The sequence below is a fragment of the Tympanuchus pallidicinctus genome, unplaced genomic scaffold (assembly GCF_026119805.1).
Source record: "Tympanuchus pallidicinctus isolate F22 unplaced genomic scaffold, pur_lepc_1.0 scaffold2, whole genome shotgun sequence".
Classification (NCBI taxonomy): Eukaryota; Metazoa; Chordata; class Aves; order Galliformes; family Phasianidae; genus Tympanuchus; species Tympanuchus pallidicinctus.
The window spans coordinates 52,788,055-52,805,943 of record NW_026294721.1 but is presented as its reverse complement, the minus strand read 5'-3'; the positions used below and the strand labels follow the sequence as shown (position 1 = coordinate 52,805,943).

Here is a 17,889-nt window from a genome sequence, read left to right as displayed (position 1 = left end):
CTGAGAGGGAGGAAAGAGCAGACGTTTCTGTTATAGGGCATAGTTGAGGAAGCCTTGGGAAGGTTGGCAGCTGCAGGGAGCTTCATCAGACAAGTCGTTCTTCCCACCTGTAGCTTGTTCCCTCCCCAGAGTCCATAAAGATCACTTGGAGGTGAGAAGCCTTGAAATAGGGCTGCATGCACTGTTTCTTTTGGATTTTTCTCCTTGATGTGGGTGTTGGCTGGAGGTTTCTTGTTGGAGAGAAGGAAAGATGCATTCTGATGTGCAGAGGTATCCACAGGCCTTGATCATATTTCAGGTAGGAAGGATAGTTGTGGTTTGGCTTTTTTTTTCCTGAAGTTACCAGTGCTGTAATGTTTGTAGTCAGACTAGAATAAATGCAGCTAGGCTTGTGCTGTTCTGTTGTATTGCTTACCAGACTTTTTTTTGTTTAAAAAAAAAAAAAAAAAAAACTATGTAGTTCTTTTATGTGATCACAACAGGTGTTCTGGATGAAATCAGTTACAATTTTATTACTCAGGGGAGCCAATTAACCCTATTCTTTTCTGTGTTGAAAAGCATCCTAAAAGCTGTTTGTTTAAGAGGGCTTGGGGAAAAAAAGTTTGGCTATGTGAGAGTGGCAACTGAGACAGAAGGGCTTTGAATTGTCACTAGAGGTTTTGGAGTTTGCTTATTGGGAAAAGAGATAAATGCTCTGAAGTGTTGCTGGCTCTTATTCTGGGGTTAGCAAGAAACGAGATCATAGAATCATAGAATCACTCAGTTAGGAAAAGACCTTAAAGGCTATTGAGTCCAACCATGACCTAACCATGCTAAACATACTACTCTTATCACTTCATGTGAGTGTTGTTGCTGCCTGTGGCACAGTTGCAGGGGAACTGGCCCAAGCACTATTCATAGTTAAAGATGGCTTTGGGTGCTCTTGTTACCTAATCCTGCAAAAGCTACTGGTGCCTCTGTGTTGAGATAATCTGCTTTACCCATTTACCCATTTTTGCCTGGGCTCCTTTATGGTGCTGGAAACTCAGAGCTGTGTTTTTTAAGGGGGCTTTCACAACCTTGGCCTGCAGTTTTGGGTTGCTCTTGGAGATGGGATGTGATTCTTCTATGGAGGTATTCCTGGACCTGTAGTGCTTTGTGCATGGGAGTTCACGACAAAAGCCCTAGAGCACAGCCTTTCCTGATGCTCACACAACCAGGCACCTTCCAGCATTGGAGAGCATGGTTGGGTATTCAGCTGTAGAAGTGTGTGCTGGAGGAGCAAACCTCAGTGTAAGACTGGCTGAATAGAAGTTTAAAATGTTGATTTCAGTATTTTTGTCACCATTCCAACCATGGGGGGAACTGATGTTTGGAAGGTAAACTTCTGTTTTTGGTTTCCTTTTGTTTTCCAATGAAAGCAGAGCAAACAGAGGAGTATAATCCTGGCCCTAGTGAAAGCAGTGTGTCAAATATTATAATATTGGAACAATATTATAATTTCATATGGTCATAAAAGCAGAGAGTAATAAAAGTTATTCTCTATAAAGGAAACAGGAAACATGAAAGGTGAGCATCTCAATCCAGGCTTATGGCTCATGAAACCACTCAGAGGTTTTTCTTTTGTTCTGTGGCAGTTTGCTGTATAGTAGATGAGGAAGAGTCAGCCTCTTCCTTCTTTCCATAAACACTTATGAAAAAGAAGAGATACTAATGGGTGTGTTTTGCAGTCATGTATATTATACTCTGTGCACACCTACAGAACGGTGTGGGGATGTGGCCCAAAGATTCCTGAAATACCTGGTGGTACAGGACCATGGTGCATGCAGAAAATTGGCAGATTAAGCTGGATAAATCTATTCAAAGTCTGCAGCAAATACTGGAAACAAGTAGCTTGTGTCATCCTTTGACATAACTTTTTATTTATATAATAATAAAAGCAAACAACGGAAGAGAAAGGATTATCTAATCTGGAAGCTTTATTATGGAAGTATCAGTTTTGGTGGATCTCAATCAAATTAGAGAAATGTAAATGAAAAGTATAAAGTCAAGGTGTCTGGCTGAAAGGAAAAAAAAAATCCAGAGAGACAATTCTGAGCACTGCCATGCTCCACCAAAAAATTTGGGGTATTTACATATCGATCTCAGTTTGTATTTCCTGCAAATTGTTACTGATAAAGCAATCTGGTTCTGAAAGGCCTTTAAATGCCTTTTTACCTATCTTTTTCCAGCTCATTTGTTTTATAATGCTATTGGCTTTCTGGTGAAGTTATTTGAGGTTTTTTTGTTTTGTTTTTAAATAATTGACGCTCTCAGAAAAATCTTTCATTGGAACAAGAAACATTAAAAAAATAAAACAACTGTTACTTAGTATACTAATAATGGCAGCATTGGATACTTGCGTTGATTAACTTTGTTTTTTTCCAAATCTTCCTCTGAATTCAGTTTTGGATTTTGATCGTACTGAATTGGCTTGAACCTGAATGTTAGCATCTGGTCTGTGGTGAGCTTTTTAAAGGCATTAGCTCTACTTTTGGAGCTTTTTGGGAAAAAATAGTGAACTGTAGTGTCATAGTCTTTGCCGTTTCAAATTTCCCTGTTGCATTGCATTATCTAGGGAAAAATATGTAATAATGACCTCACTGCTTCTAAGTAGAGGGCTACAAAATTGCCAATAGGAAATTCCTGTGTTAGGTGTGCTGCATACCTGATATGAAAACCTTGGAGCAGTTGCACTGTCCCCTTTCACAGCATCAACGTGAAGGCCCCCAACATCAGCAGGATGAGTAGTTTGGCCGAAAGAAAGTGAGTTTAAGTACAAGGCTTTTGTACTCTGCCTGTGAGGATACAGTTAAGTGTAGAAAAAATAAGGTAACCTTTGAAGTTGCCTAGAAGCTGCTGTCTTGATTAATTTAAAATTTTAGTTTTACACACCCTGCAATAAACTTTTATTTACGTTTTATTGCAACTGAACTTCACGTCTTTTGTGCTTACCTAATATTAGTGCCGTAACTGCTGAGGCAGGTGAATCAACAGAGGGAAGTCTAAACTGATTCAGAAATGGCCATAAAACCACTTGAGTAGCGCTAATAAACTTGCCCGGATTGCTCTCCTATTAGCTTTAATCCTGGCTTCCAGCACTGACTCTGGTGATGGAGCCACGGAAACTTTCCACAAAGGGTTATTTGATAAAGAGGATGCATGAAGGTCTGACGTGTGCTGGTCGAGTGGGTGGCAAGTGAGCAGGCTAACTGTGGAGCTGCTGGATGACGCTTGATTTTTTTAATTATCATTTTATTTTATTTTTTGTAAGCTCCCCCCCCGCCCCCCTAGGAATTGTTATATTGACTTCCCTGTCAGACCGCCCTCGCTGTGCGTGATGCGGGCGCTGTCCATGGTACCCCTCGGCTGGTGGGCGGCTCTGCTCTCGGCGGCCTTCCATTCCTTGAGAGAAAAATTCGGGGTCTCTTTCCCTTTTCCGGGTCCTATGCTTCCCTTAAAATATATATATATATATAAAAATAATAATAATAATTAAAAAAATTGTCTATAGTCACTGATTCCTTTTTCCCTTCCTGCTAGCACAAACTCCTACAAACAACCTTTTTCCAGATTGTTCAACACATTGCGTTTTTAATCTATGCAGCAGCTATAGCTGTAAGACCTGAGTAACAGGTGAAGCTGCTGTGGTTTAGCCTGTCAGGCAGCTTAATACTACATAGCCATTTGCTCACTCACCTCCACAGGCACAGGGAAGAGAAGTGGAGATAGTGGCACGGGGTAGGAATGAAAACTCATTAGTTGAGATAAGGGCAGTTTAATAGGAAGGAAAACTGTGGTAGAACAGACAAAACAAGTGTTGCACAATGCAGCTGTTCCCTGTCAGCCTGCCTATGCTTAGCCAGTCCCCAAGCAGCATCTGTCCCTCTGGCCAACACCTCCACTCTTATTTTTTAATGTGATGTGAAATATTATGGAACATTCCTTTGTCCAGTTTGTGTCAGCTGTCCTAATTCTATCCCCTCCCATCTCCTTGTGCATCCCCAGCCTCTTTGCTGGCAGAGCAGTGTGAGAAGCTGAAACATCCTTGGGTTCTGTGCAGCGGTGCTCAGCAACAACTAAAGCATTAACAATGCTTTTCCCGTACTAAATCCAAAACTAAGTACCATATCAGCTACCAGGAAGAAAGTTAACTCTATTTCAGCTGAATCCAGAATGGAAGCTTAGAAACTTATAATGCACAAGAAGGCTTTTTTTTTTTTTTTTTTTTTTGCTCTGTTGATTTTCTTTTTTTTTTTTTTTTTTGTAAATTGTGTAAGAATCTTCTAATTATGATGTTAATGGCAAAAATGAACTATATTATTCTCATCTGCATGCATTTCATTTATGAGCATTTACATAAAATGAAACCTCTATGAAACAAATGAAACATGATTCCATGATTCTTTACTTCACTCTGAGTATTTTTCTTTAAAGGTGAAAGCTTTATGTAACAAATGTTGAAAATATCTATCTTAGACAGTTGAATCTTTAGGGGTGTTGTATATTGAGATCTGTGATTTGATGATTTCATTTAACAATGTTTTCCAAAAAGAAGAAAAAAAGGAAAAATGATCAGAGCTGACGTACTTCAAAGACATTTTGTCATCAGCCCAAAAGATTTGCAAATCTGATAACCCCAAAGCTTCTAGATAAAATGCCAACATAAATAGGTAAATAAATACAGCACAGGTGTTTGAAATCAAAGAAAGTCTCTCCTTGCTTTTCTCAGTTCCCCGTTTTGCTAGATAGTGTGAAACAGCATCTCTCTGCTGCAAGCTGACATCAGTTAGGAGACGTTAGCAGGTGCTGCAAATCAGAAGGAGGACTTATTTGGTCTGGCTCTATGCACGTTGCACTGACAGGGGTAAGTAGAGAAGTTATAGGCAAAGCCTTTGCTCTTTCTTCCTTTAAAAGGCTTTGTTTCTTAGAAGTCTGTGAAGCCTAAATTAAAAAATTCAGTTGATTGATGCGGAGTAATAATTTTGTCTGAAATATCACAAAGTTTTAGTTACCTGATCCTTCTTTGAAGCTCTCAATATTTGAAGCTAGAGTGTTTTGTAAACTTGTTTATCAGCTTAACTTTATCATAAGGAAGCAGCCTCTCCAGACCTCATTCTCTCTGGTCCTTTTCTGTTCATACAACTCAAGTGAATTTACATTGGCAAAAGTTTCTGTTTGAATTGCCTCTGTGTAAGGAGAATCCTGATAGCTCATGGCAGGCAGTGAAAGATCCATTTCCTTGTGTAGTGGCCCCACTTCAGGATGTTAACTTTTCCTTAGCTGGAGCACAGCCTCTCACAGGAGAAACAAGAAGTAAATTGAATGGAAAGTGCAGTATGAGAGGGCTTTTTTCCATAGGGAGTAAGAAAGGAGATATGGAGGTATATTACAGGTTAAAATAAAAATAATGGCATCAGCAGCTACAAGAGAGAAACAACCTGTAAAAGCGAGGTTTTATCAAAATAAGAAAACCTTGGTGATGTGAAATATCTTGGATTTGCATTTATCTTGTGAAGCAGCATGCTAGATGAAATTGTTTGCTTTGTGAATTTTATTATGATATCAGAAGGAAAGAAATATTGGCAGTGTATTGAAAAAGCATGTGATTCATTCCAGTGTAAGAAATGATGGCAGATGCTTCTGTCTCAGATCCATAGTGAAACAAGAACTTTTAATCCTCCTAGAAATTGTAGGTAAAATTTCATTTTCAGCTTGAACTGGTGCAGGAATTGGAAGCTGCAATAGGATTCTTGTTTGTACTTCTCTGCGTACCTGTGCTTTGCTCAGACATGGTTGAAAATAGTTTGTTTACTTTTTTCATTGTTTATATTATGATAACATTGGCAGTGAGCAGGTGAGTGCTGGAACAACAAGGGTGTAGCTCTTTATTACCGTAAGTCATCTTTAGGCTCATAAATAAGCCTTTGGAATTGAATGAGATTACTCAACTGTGCAAGAGTGTACAGGATGTGCCCATAAATTGAATTAAAACAAGCTACCAATGTAGTTAGAAACAAAGATCTGTTGCATGAAGTAAGAGCTCTTCTTGATGTTATAAAATAATACTAGAACAGCTGTAGAGTTTCATATTGGTGTTAGTGCTTGAAGTTCAACTTCATATTTCTAAGTTTGGTGAATTTTGCATATGCAGTTTGTGTGAGCAGGGCTCTACAAACATCTGTCAAACAGAGGAGTGTTTTTAGCTTACTTAATGTGAGAATGTATCTGAATGAAATGGACAGAAAGTGAGTTGACTGAATCCTTGAGGGTCTTTCTCACACTGCGTGAAATACCACCTCATGGTATTGAGAGAAACTTGCAGAAATGCATCTTAGCTATGTAAGTTGAACTTCTAGATTGTAAAACATGCATCTCCCTCCAGAAAGAATGCATCCCTTACCAGTTGGATACTTAAAATATAACTACTAAAGTACTTTCATTGTTAGTAATTTTGTTTTCATGTTTGTTGGATCACATGGGACATCTTTGCATGCAAAAAAAAAAAAAAAAAAAAAAAAATCAATGAAAATAGGACAGTTAATTTCCTTTAATTAGAAACACTCTTCTCATATTTGTAGACATACCTGTTAATTTGCCAGCACAGCAGTTTTGCCTGGCACACAAACTATACATTAAATGGACTGCTCCTGCAACTCTATGTGAACGTTCTACTGGAAGGCTCCCAGGCAATGGTGCTGGCAGTGGATGCTTGTTTTTGCTACATTGTCATCATACAGATTGTTTCAAGAGCCCTATAACCAAATAAATGCCTACTCAGTCAGCAGATGTAGATTTGAAGGAGTAGGAAGAGCCCTGTACAAAGTGCTGCATCTCTGAAAATTAGTGTAGCTATACATATGTGTGCATGCTTTTTTTTGTTTGTTTGTTCCAGCCTAAAAAAGTTGTGAAGTTCTTACTTTAAAAAAAAAAAAAAAAACAACAAACAAACAAACAAAAAAACACTTTGACTTCAAAGGATCTTCATTTGATACTGGTACCACTGAAAGTTTTAGTCTCTGTTGTAATAGGAAAACAGGGTGTGGCAATAGAAAAGAAAAATCAACTAAACATTCTTCCAGCATAAGGAGTCAGAATATAGATTTATTCACAATTTTACTGTAAATTCAGTTGTTTTGGGTTTTGTGCAGGTTGGAATGCTCTTGGCATTAGTTCAGTTTCTTTTCAAACGGATGTTTTTTGAACAGGCAATAAAAAGTGAGTACACATGACAGGGCGTGCACTCAGCTGCCCCATCCACGTGTCTTGGTCACAGGGCATGAGGCCATAGGAGCATAACGTATCTTGCAGTGTTTCAATAGTAATATAACATGTATTTTATGGCTGAAATAAAACGCAAAGAATTTCCTTCTGAAGTTTTATGTAGTGCATGTGTAACAGAATAGAGGGGAAAAAGAGTTAGAGTTTCTGATAAGTTAATTTTTTTTCTTAGTTACATTGGTAAAAGCATGAATTAAAAATCAAGAAGCCCTGAATGGCACACAGGTGGATATAATTTCTTCAAAGATGTCTTTGCACGTTTCTTGCTAGTGGGAAGTCTTTAACAGCTGGTTCCTTAGAAATCCTCTTACAAAGATCTCTTGACAGAGTTCTGAGAAATTTAATACTCTAACAACTTAATTTTCTTTGCTTTTAATGAAAAGATTAGAAATGTTTAGCTGCTGGATTTAACTGGCAAGCTAAGAAATTGCATTTCCTTAACAGAAGATTTCCCTACAAAAATGTTTTGTTTTTTGAAAATGTAGGTAAGATATGACTGTTTAGATTTATTACATAGACGTGATACTAACATTACTCCTTTCTATTTCCCCTGAGTATGTCTCTCTCGTTTTCTTAGGGCTAGTCAAACTCCAGATGCTAATGTTGTGTATTCTGAAGTCTCTCTAGAAGTGTCTGGTCTTATCCCTTTATTTAATTCAGTTATTTCATAGTAACCTCATGCCAGCCATGTCTTCTTGCTGCATCTTAGGTTTTCATGTTTCCCTATATCTTTCTTGGGGGGGTGGGAGGGGGAGTAACACAAAAAAACAACAAAAAAACCACATTCAGGCTCTTCTCTTTATCTGCCATACACCTATGTCATCTTTCATCAGCTTGTTTCATCCATGATGGCAAGAGGCTTTCAACTTTCTTCCCATTTCTTTCTTCAAGTTAAAGCCCTATTCTATTCTCTTTAAATTTATTTTTTAATGTTTCATAGCATCTGTCATTCAAAAACTATGAATATCTTTATGTGCTTAGATGAAATAAGCTGAAGAAGCCTGCTGGATTGTTTTGACTTGACATTTCCTTTTTAGATGTGATAGGACCCAACCCAGCTGCTTGTCTAAGCTCTGTGATACTGACAGGAATGGACCTAGAACTCCTGACTCAAAGTTGAGCATCCAACTGCAGCAACTTAGACTCCAGAAGCCAAATTATTGGAAATATGCTGTCTCTTGTTGAAATACTACAGGTGTTATTTTGACTGGAATTTGTTCAGTTGCCAGGCTTAGCCCCGGACTGATGGTATCCAGAAACTGGTGCCAAGGGCTCACATCCCACTGGCCTCTCTCCATGTCTTCATCCCTCTTGTCCTAACAACCAAGCACTCTGCTGTTTAATGCTGAACTTTTCATAATTAAACTTGTCAGAATTTTCTAATTAAATAACAACTCAGCATTGTGAGCCTGTTGAAGGAGGGACTGCCCCTCTCTGCTTTATCATGATGCAACCTCACCGTAAGCACTTTGTGCACCATGTTTGGGCTTCCCAACATAAGGAAGATATAAAACTGTTAGAAAACATCCAAAGAAGGAGGCTGTGAGGACAAGATGTGTGAGGAGCAGCTGAGGTCCCTGGGTTTGTTCAGCCCAGAACAGAGGTGTCTGTGGAGAGGCCTCATGGTGGCCTACAGCTCCTTGTGGAGAGCAAAGGGGCAGTGCTGAGCTCTGCTTTCTGATGACAGTGACAGGATCTGAAGGAACAACATGGAGCTGCATGGGATGGTCAAGTTGGGCATTAGGAAAATGTTCTTCACTGAGAGGATGTTTGGGCATGGAGTGGGCTCCCTAGAGCAATGGGCACAACCCTAAGTTCACTGGACTTAAAGAAGCGTGTGGACAACCCTTTCAGAAACATGGTTTGAATTTTGGTGGCCTTGTGTGGAGCCAAGAGGGGGACTCAATGATCATTGTGGGTCCCCTCCAACTAGACATATTCTATTGTTCTATGAACTCTGTGGGAAGAAAATGTTGTGCTATAGAGTACTTTGTAAGCAATACTGCAGAAAGCCTCTTAGCTTCAAATAATTTCCTTGATATGCAGGTAGGCATTGTATATTACTGAGACCCTGTAACTCTGTTGTGGCTAACAGTAATGGACTGTGCAGCTCTTCTGCTTTCCTACTGTTATGAAGGCCTTCTGATGTGGGTGGCTCTAGGGGAAGTCTCTGATGTCAGGTCCATCATTAATCCGGACTGGAGAATGTTCTTGAAATTTCACATAGGATGGATTGGGGGCTCTAGATTTTCTTGAGGTGACCTGGATGGGTGACAGTTCTGGGACATAGCCCACGACTGATCTGTCCAGAGCATGGCAGCTGCTGTAAGAGCTGCTATTTCTGTCACTGCACAGGCACAGCACAGCGTAAATTTCATTGCAGAACTTCTGAGGTGGCTTGTCTGAAACCTTGACTCTTCCTGAATATCAAATGAATAGGCACTGGAACCAAATTAAATTTTCAGATAGTGATTTTTTCCAGCCAGCTTGACTAATTTCTTTCTCTTGAATGTGGAGAATTTGCAACTAATTTACCGTGTTGTTGAATGTTCTGCCAATACACAAGACTCTGAGCCTTTAAGGTGTTGGGCATTGCAAGGAATCAGACCCCAAATTAATTGACTAAGAGAATAATTTCTTTGTTATTTGTCATGAAGTGTGAATTTGGGTTTCTTTTGAAAAACATCAAATCTAAATTACTTCTATTTTAAACATTTTACATAACAAAATGTAATCTTAGCTTCACATTTTCTATTTCATTTATCTCCTTTATTGTCACGTACTCTATCAGTAAGGCTACAGTAGGTGATGTATTTAATTATAGGTATGTTTATTTAACAACTTCATAATGATATGTAGCTGTGTTTACGTGATATCAATCAGTGGGATAAATGCACAAGTGTTTCTTTAACTTCTCAAACCATCAATAAAACCAAAAGCCCATTTTTTTCTGGTTGAGGATCATAAAATTTCAACTGCATGGGTATTATATGAACAATATGAAGGTCATCACCATTAGCCTGTATGCAAAAGCCCTCTTCAGCATGTTTAAACAAAGCTGATGTCCATTCAACCCTGTATAATACTTGAACACTCCTGCCTATTACTGCAGCCAAAGCTCTGGTAACTCTCCAACGTGGCATGAAAAAGAAAACTGAATGCCTAACATCTGAATTTAATGGCCTGTTTATTTTACTCCAGATTGCATTCACGTTGTTCATTGTTGCAATCTGAGCAACTTGAGCTTCCTTATGCAGATGTAGAGGAATACATCTGGGAGAGGCTGTCAATGTTCTGGCCTCTGGTTTCCACCAACAACTTGAACAAAAATGCTGCAAGTATGAAGTAATGGAAGCAAGAAGAGGGCTAGATCTTAGTTTAGATGCTGAGCTTGAATATGAAAAGCAGTCTTTAGAAGTCTGCACTAAAAGTAAAAATTAACCTCCTTAGTCCCAGCTTTTGTTGCAGAGCCTGGAAGCTGAAGTTCATTCCTGCATAGAGGGCTGTGTGCGTTCATGCAATGGCTCTGCAGTGTGGGGTTTTGTATGCTGCAGTTCACTGTGGTTTGGAACAGGGCTCATCTTGTGGTATTCGTGCATTGATTGACAAAATCTGGTAGTACAAGTGGTAAGGGAACATGAATGTTCTGCAGAGCTTGAGGGATGTAGAATTAAGTGAGGCTTGTGAAAGGTGGAAAGATGTGCTGAGAGAAGACAGTGTAGGTTGGTGCTGGGAAACAAGTGATGCTTTGGAAACTGTTAATGGCATTTGCATTGATATATATATTTTTTTCTTGCTGCTGTGGTTTTTGTATGTGGACTTTAGTATTTCTTCATAAAGACAGAGCTGGACATATTAGATTTTGTTATGTAACAAATGCTAAAAAAAAAAAAAACCTGCAAGTAGATAAATATTATAGCTCATGTTAATGTGACCTCTGACCTTATTACACTTTTATTTGCTCCCATTTCTTTCGTTCAAACGTGTAAGTGATATCAAGGCCTGTAAACCAAGCTGCTGAAATAAACTAGAAAATGGCATAGACAAGGCAGGAGAAATGGTCTGGGAGGGATTTGGCTGCAGGTTATCAGCCATTAATTATTCATGTGGTAAACAATGAGGGAGTGCAAAAGCAGTCAGACTAGGTAGGCAGAGGATTAGGTTGTAAGATAATAGAGATAAGGGCAAATAAGGAAAAAATCCTTAGCAAATAAAGCTGAATATTATTCATAACTGTCACAAGCCTTCTTATACAGTAAAATAAAATACCAATGAATTATTAATGGCTTTTTTTTTTTTTACCAATTAAGGTAATTGCACCAGTGTTTGACGTCAGAGTTGGACATGACTCATAAAGCCAAAGATTTGCAAAATGTCAACAAAAGGCATAATTTGGGGAAATGGCTGCAAGAACTTTTGGAGTTCTTGGAGTTAGGCAAAAGGAGGGAGTACTAATTAGAGGGGAAAAAAAATGTGGCCATAATGAGCTTCTGTCTTTTGTGGTTTTATGCTATTAGCATGCCTGAGACCACTTATTTGTTACTCTCAACGGCTTATGTATGTATCAGTCTTCCTGTCAATGGCTTTCAATCAGTATCCATGCAAAAATGCTTGTGTTAAAGATTTCTCAGCAAAAAGAAATTGACAGCAAGAAACATAAGGGTAGAAATAACATAAAATATACCCAAGCTACCCTTTAGCCTGAAAGGTCTCATCTATGTTCTCCAGGCAAACGTAATACTGGTAGGTAACCATTCCTTAATCTTACTGCTGTTTAGTAAGGGCAGAGGTCTGTTTTGCCAGAAGAAAGTAAATGCTGTAAATGATGATATTGTATCTCACTTGTGCATAATGACATAATGAAACAGGTTCCTGAAAGGTACCGTTTAGCTGTGAGGGAAATTGTTCCTGGGTCATGTATTGGGGCTACTGCTGTAGGTGGGATCCATCAGGCCACAAGGGAGGAAAAACCCAGTGAGGCTTGCTAGGATGTCATATCCCACACATCCCATTCTTTGTGCAGTACCTGCTCATCCACTGCGGGTGGGAGGTTTTGGCATGCTTTTGGCTCTATTTTCCAGGAAGTTTTGGCATTTTTCAGTATTCTAAACTGCAAATTAAATGTAAAACAGGAATTTTAGGTTACATCAATAGCCCTAAAGATTTAGATGCAAGCTCTGTAAAATGTATGCTTGGTGGCTTAGTGATGCTCTTGTATCTATTAAATTGTTCTGTGTTATGACTGTAGGTAATATTTTCAACTGATAGCAACAAAGCATAAAATGTAGCATAAAGGGAGGAATGAGAAATGAAGATCATTTAAAATAATGCTTTAATGAGGGCGGGGCTTCAAGAGTTGGAAGTGTGCTCCTGAACTTCACCCTGCATCTGCTCCCCCAGAGGATACCACCATGGGAGCTGTTTTGCAAGGGACATTTGCACTTGGTATTCAGGTTGTCTCAAGAGTTTATTGGTTTCACTGTTTTTTTTAAGAGCATGAACATCTTAACATACTGCAGCTGTGCTTCCTTTGTTTTTTTTTTTTCCTTTCAGTCTATTTGATTACACTTGCCATTTCAAATCAATACATCCTCAAGTTGTGACCCGGGCTGCTGTGTAAGTCTGCAGCACAGCACTGGAAGCTGATGTTTCAACTCAAACACAGCTGTCCTTCAGTGGCAAATAAAATAATTCCTCCATATTTATTTATTTTTCTATTTTTATTCCATCAATAGACCTCCTGAGATCCATTAAAGGTCTAGTATGAAAAGAGGTCAGAAATTTTCATTGAGGTTAGAAAAGATCTTCAAGTCCAACCATTAACCTAGTATTTATCCTGGAATCCCCATATTCATTTTTCTGGGTAGGGAGGACTTTTGTTGAATGTATAGAAATAAAATTTTTACACCTGGCTCACTTTAAAATGCCAAGAATTTTTAATTTGTGGTAGTTTGTTAAGCCAGATGGAAATAATTCTGGTAGAATTTTGCCTATAGAAAAGATTTGTATTATAAATTCTCAGTGCTGAAATTAAGGTAAATGCACTCCTAAATGAAGATGCAGGTATTGATACATTTACAGGCTAAAATGCAGAAAAAGAACAATGCTCACTGCTGCGTGCAGCTGTGTAGATCATATCTGGAAACCTGTGTCTCAGACATCTGTGAGGAGAGCGCTGGTGCTAGAAGAGGCTGAAGAGTTGGTTTATGTGTTGACGCAACTTTTTCCATGCATCTTCATCATTCTTGAGTCAAACCTTGCTCAACACTGAAGCCCTGCTGGAATGGTTCTCTAATTTTTTGTTAAATCATCAGTTGCTAGTAATGCTATGTTCTGAGAATCAGTTTTCAAATGACATTGTTTGCTATAAGATCCTTGCTTTCCCCATGATCTCAATAACTTACTACTTGTGAAATTTGACCAAATTTGTGCTCATTCTAATGGCTCCATTATGCCTCAGAGCTTCTTCAGTAGGTGTGCCATCTCCCTCCATGTGCTTCATCTACATGAGATATGCTCAATCCTGTTTTAATTCCGGAAGAAGTGTTATTCTTTGGGTGACAAAGGGACACGATGCAAAGTACTTCCTTGAAAGCTGAAGCCTTGATGAGGAAAGAACCAGTGTTTCATGCAGTCTTTGCTTATCCCATCAGGACATCCTAGACAGCCTCACTGGCTCATCCATCTCTTATTTAAGTTTTTCCTTACAGCCACTCCACTGCAAAGTGGAGATGAGAAGCCCACAATAAGCACGGACTCCCTTGCATTTGCACAAAGTTTCTCCTTGGACTGCTTTTCTTTCTGCTATTTTTGTTGGTCTCTTCCTATTACAGCAAATCCCACCTTTAAAAGACACTATTTTTAGAATCTGAAAATCTTTCAGATATTTACCACTCATAAATGACTTGTAATGAATAACAGCAATAAGGGCTCAGCTGCTGAGAAAGGCATAAAATACATCCATGTCTCAGTTGTTACAGTAATTTCCAGCATCTCCCTTCCCTTATCTGTCTTTCTGTCTTTAAATCTATTTCGTGTTCTTTTTTTTTTTTTTTCTCAGTTTTTACACTGAGTTTAGTTAAGTTTAATGCTTTTCTTTCTTTTCCCTTTTGCTTGTATATCACTATAAAAGTTTGCTCCAACTACATTTCTACCTCTTGGTGATGGCAGTTCAGTGCTAGCAAAAAGGGAGGGGGGGTGGATAATGTGACACGCATTTTACTTTCAGCGAGCTTGTTATACCAGTTCTGAATTTTTCATGAAGGCTTCAGTAACCTGTAGCCGAAGCTCGGGGGGTTTCCACCACAAAGAGGTGGATCGGCTGAGCTCTCACTTCCCATCTGGCACCGGGTGACAGGGACAGTCGGGGGCTGGAGGAAACCTGAAGAAGAAAAAAGTTCATGTGGGACATCCATTGTGATGCATGAAAAGCTAAACATGTGCCTGTTGTAGGGACATATCTTTGAAACACTTACTTATCTCTGGCTTCAGATTATATTTAGTCAGGGTGTTTTACTTGAGTCACCGGCACAGCTGTCCTGTCTGTAAATAATACTACAGATAGACTCCCTCTGACTTTTTTTTTTTTTTTTTTGCCAAGGCTGTGTTTTCAGCATCTTTTGACAGCTCGTAGCACAAACTTTGTGCATGCTGTTTGCATCGATGTGTGTGCTGCTGCCTGGCCAAAGTGAGGTTTGAATTAGAGTTTGTTTTATAAAATGATTTCTTGTCAGTCTGGTGATTTAGCGGGGGGGTTGAAAACAAAACAAAACACCTCATTTCTTTATATATATATAGATATATATATTATATTTTTATAACAGAAACCCTGGGTCCAAGTAATTTATCTGATTTTTGTCCAATTAAGAACAGTTCTGTTGGGGTTTCTTATGAAATAATTTCATAGCTAAAAATCTCTGCAAACAAAGCTGTGTGCATTTGGCAGCCTTCTAGCTGCTGCTTCCCAACAGCAGCGCAACTGCCTGTACGTGTGCAGGAGCTGAGCTGATGCATTGCTCTGAGGCTGCCAAGCATGCTCTGCTCCATACAGAGAGCAACCAGCAACAAAGTGTTTTATTAACAATATGACAGTTGGGAAGACAAGGATTTCAGCAGTTGCTTAATGCTGAAATAATTGTTGCCGTTAAAGCTCACCCCTGAAGTGAGTCTTGGTGTCATTTAAATGCGATGTCTGTGGAGATTTTTTTCTTTATTTTTTCGGATTACATGATAACAGCATTTATTAACTTGTAGTTGTGTGAGCGTGTGAACTTGTACTGATGACTATATATGAGGTTCAGTTGGCCCCATATTTATAGCACAGTTTAAGTCTTGCTCTGTACACAAACCAGCTCATTTTTGCTTGAGGTTTTCCTGCAGGGCTCCCCCTCCCCTCCCCCCCCCCCCCCCCACTCCCCCAGTATTTTGAATGCTTTGGAAGTATAATTTTTTTTTTCCAAGACTCTTCTTTGGACATGGCAGTAGGGTGATGTGGTAGTTATTCTTTCTGAGGTTAGTTGGTTTGTTTGTTTTATGGGAAGGGAAGTAATGAGACTTATGCCTCAACTGCACTAATTTGTGGTGGTCAGTGTAAGATGTTCTTGGTCCCATAGCAAGTATCCCAGCTATTGCTGTTTCAGCTTACAGTTTCTACTGTTTAACCTTTCTGCCCATTGGAAAAAAGTTTTCCAAGATTAGCAGAAACTGCACCCCACCTGCACAGAACCTGGTTAGGTTCCTTGCCAACCAGCATTAAAAGTGTTTGTAGCTGAGGATGTGGCTCCTTGCAGTGCTTGCTCTGAAGTGCAGGGCTGCCCTGCCACCCCTTGACTGTTTACTGACCGCTCATGATTTCTGCAGCCCTGGATACAGGCAGCAGGCTTTCTCACTACACAGCTATGATTTGCTCCCACATGCACATTAAAGGAAGCAGTGATCCTATGGGGGAAAAAAAGAGAAAGGTCCTGTGAAAATATAATGCAGGTATTGCAGTGTGTTTGCAGCAGCAACTTCAATTCTCCTATGTTGTGAACTTCTAGGTTGTGATGTTGCTGACTAATATGCCTTTGTTGTGATTTCTGTTTTGTTTTTCTAAGTCATCAGTAAAAAGAATTGAAAAGTCTAGAATTTCAGTTGTCTTCCAACTGGTGTTTAAGTTGGCCATCAGTAGGACTTGACTGAGATAGGCTTCTGTGGCTTGAGCTAATAGTTACATGCTACAATTATTAGATCTCTTATTTGGAGGAGACTGTTACTGACGTTAAGAGCCCATTTTGCTCTCAGACTTCAAAAGTCACTGCTGCCTGTGGGGAAGCACTGAGGCTTGTGGATCCAAAGGTTTCTCCCAGGGCTTTGTGTGCCTGTTGCTTGCCTTCATGGCTGCCTGGCTCCTTCAGTGCTCGACCTGCTTTTCCTCTCCTACCACACTGCTATCCCAGGTGTCTCCAGTGCCTTTTCCCTGCTCTTTCAGAAGTAGCAGGACAAGCAAAAGTGATCTCCTTGCCCTCAACTCCTCAGCCCAGGGCTGCAGCTGAAGGGGAATGTCTTCAAGGTTCATGAGGCCCTAGAGCTGTGGAATGGAGCATCCTTTAGGAAGCTGACAGTGTCTGTCAACCATTTCTTCTCTAGCAGTTTTTCAGTGGCTTATAATTTTGCTGGTCAGATGAATTTTTGCCTGTAAGGCAAGGCTTAAAATGCTTAGCTTTGTCATTTCTGAAGCTCTTGCAAGTTATTCCACATGATAGTGTTTTCCTTTCCAACAATAAATTAGAAGAATTAATAAAAGTATGCTATGTATATCACTGAAGTGGATCCCAGGTGAAATTTTCATTTATTTGTTTTTATGTATACAAAAATGTAGTGAAAATCTTCACAAATAATATTAAGTTGTTTGGTTTATAGATATCTGTTAGACCACCGATTAAATGAAATCACACCATTGCAGTGTCAGCAGCAAGCAGCCCATTTCCAGATAACAGGTTTATTACAATTATCAGTTAATCTTGCTATGTAAAGGCATGGTCTTTCCAAGAAGCCCTTCCTGAAAGATAAATGTGTTTGTAAGTCGTTTGTTGTTGTTCAGTTGGGTTAGGATAGATGCCTGCAGATGAAACCAAATCTACTGGTGGGGCTGGCCTTTTACCCTCGTATATCTTCTCTATCTTTCACACCTTGCCTACTTTTCCTTTTCCAACCTCCCTAAGGGCTCTGTATTACACATGAAGCCATCATAATCCTTGACTCATGTGACCAGATGCTGTTTTAAACCGTTTTAAGTACGCAATAGGGAAAATTCCTTTTGTTTTTCCCCAACTAAAGTTTGTATTTAATCATGGGAAGGAACGTGGCAGGCACCACAAAAAATGCCCTGTGATTTTTTTTTTTTAGTCAAACCCAAAAATGAAAGCTCAGGTTTACAAATGCCTGGAGGCAATTTTTTTTTTTTTTTTTTTTTTTTTTTTTTTTTTTTTTTTTTTTGTTCTGAGCTGCATTTGTCAATGAGATATTAAATAACCAATGTCAGGTTCAGCTTTTGTCTCGGGGGGTCAGTGGATGTAACCTGCTCCCCGTAAATTCACAGTTTATGAGGCA

The 17,889-nt window shown here is 39.3% G+C and overlaps 1 protein-coding gene and 1 long non-coding RNA gene across 2 annotated transcripts in view; one reads left to right on the top strand and one right to left on the bottom strand.

The window, feature by feature from the left end:
• Window positions 1-17,889, bottom strand: part of SEC24B (SEC24 homolog B, COPII coat complex component) — a 553,630-nt gene that overhangs the window by 272,747 nt on the left and 262,994 nt on the right. The window lies entirely within an intron of this gene.
• LOC128080009 (uncharacterized) lies at window positions 124-8,702 on the top strand. The gene is made up of 3 exons (XR_008206429.1): window positions 124-298; window positions 7,472-7,524; window positions 8,337-8,702. It is a non-coding gene; the product is annotated as an uncharacterized LOC128080009 (long non-coding RNA).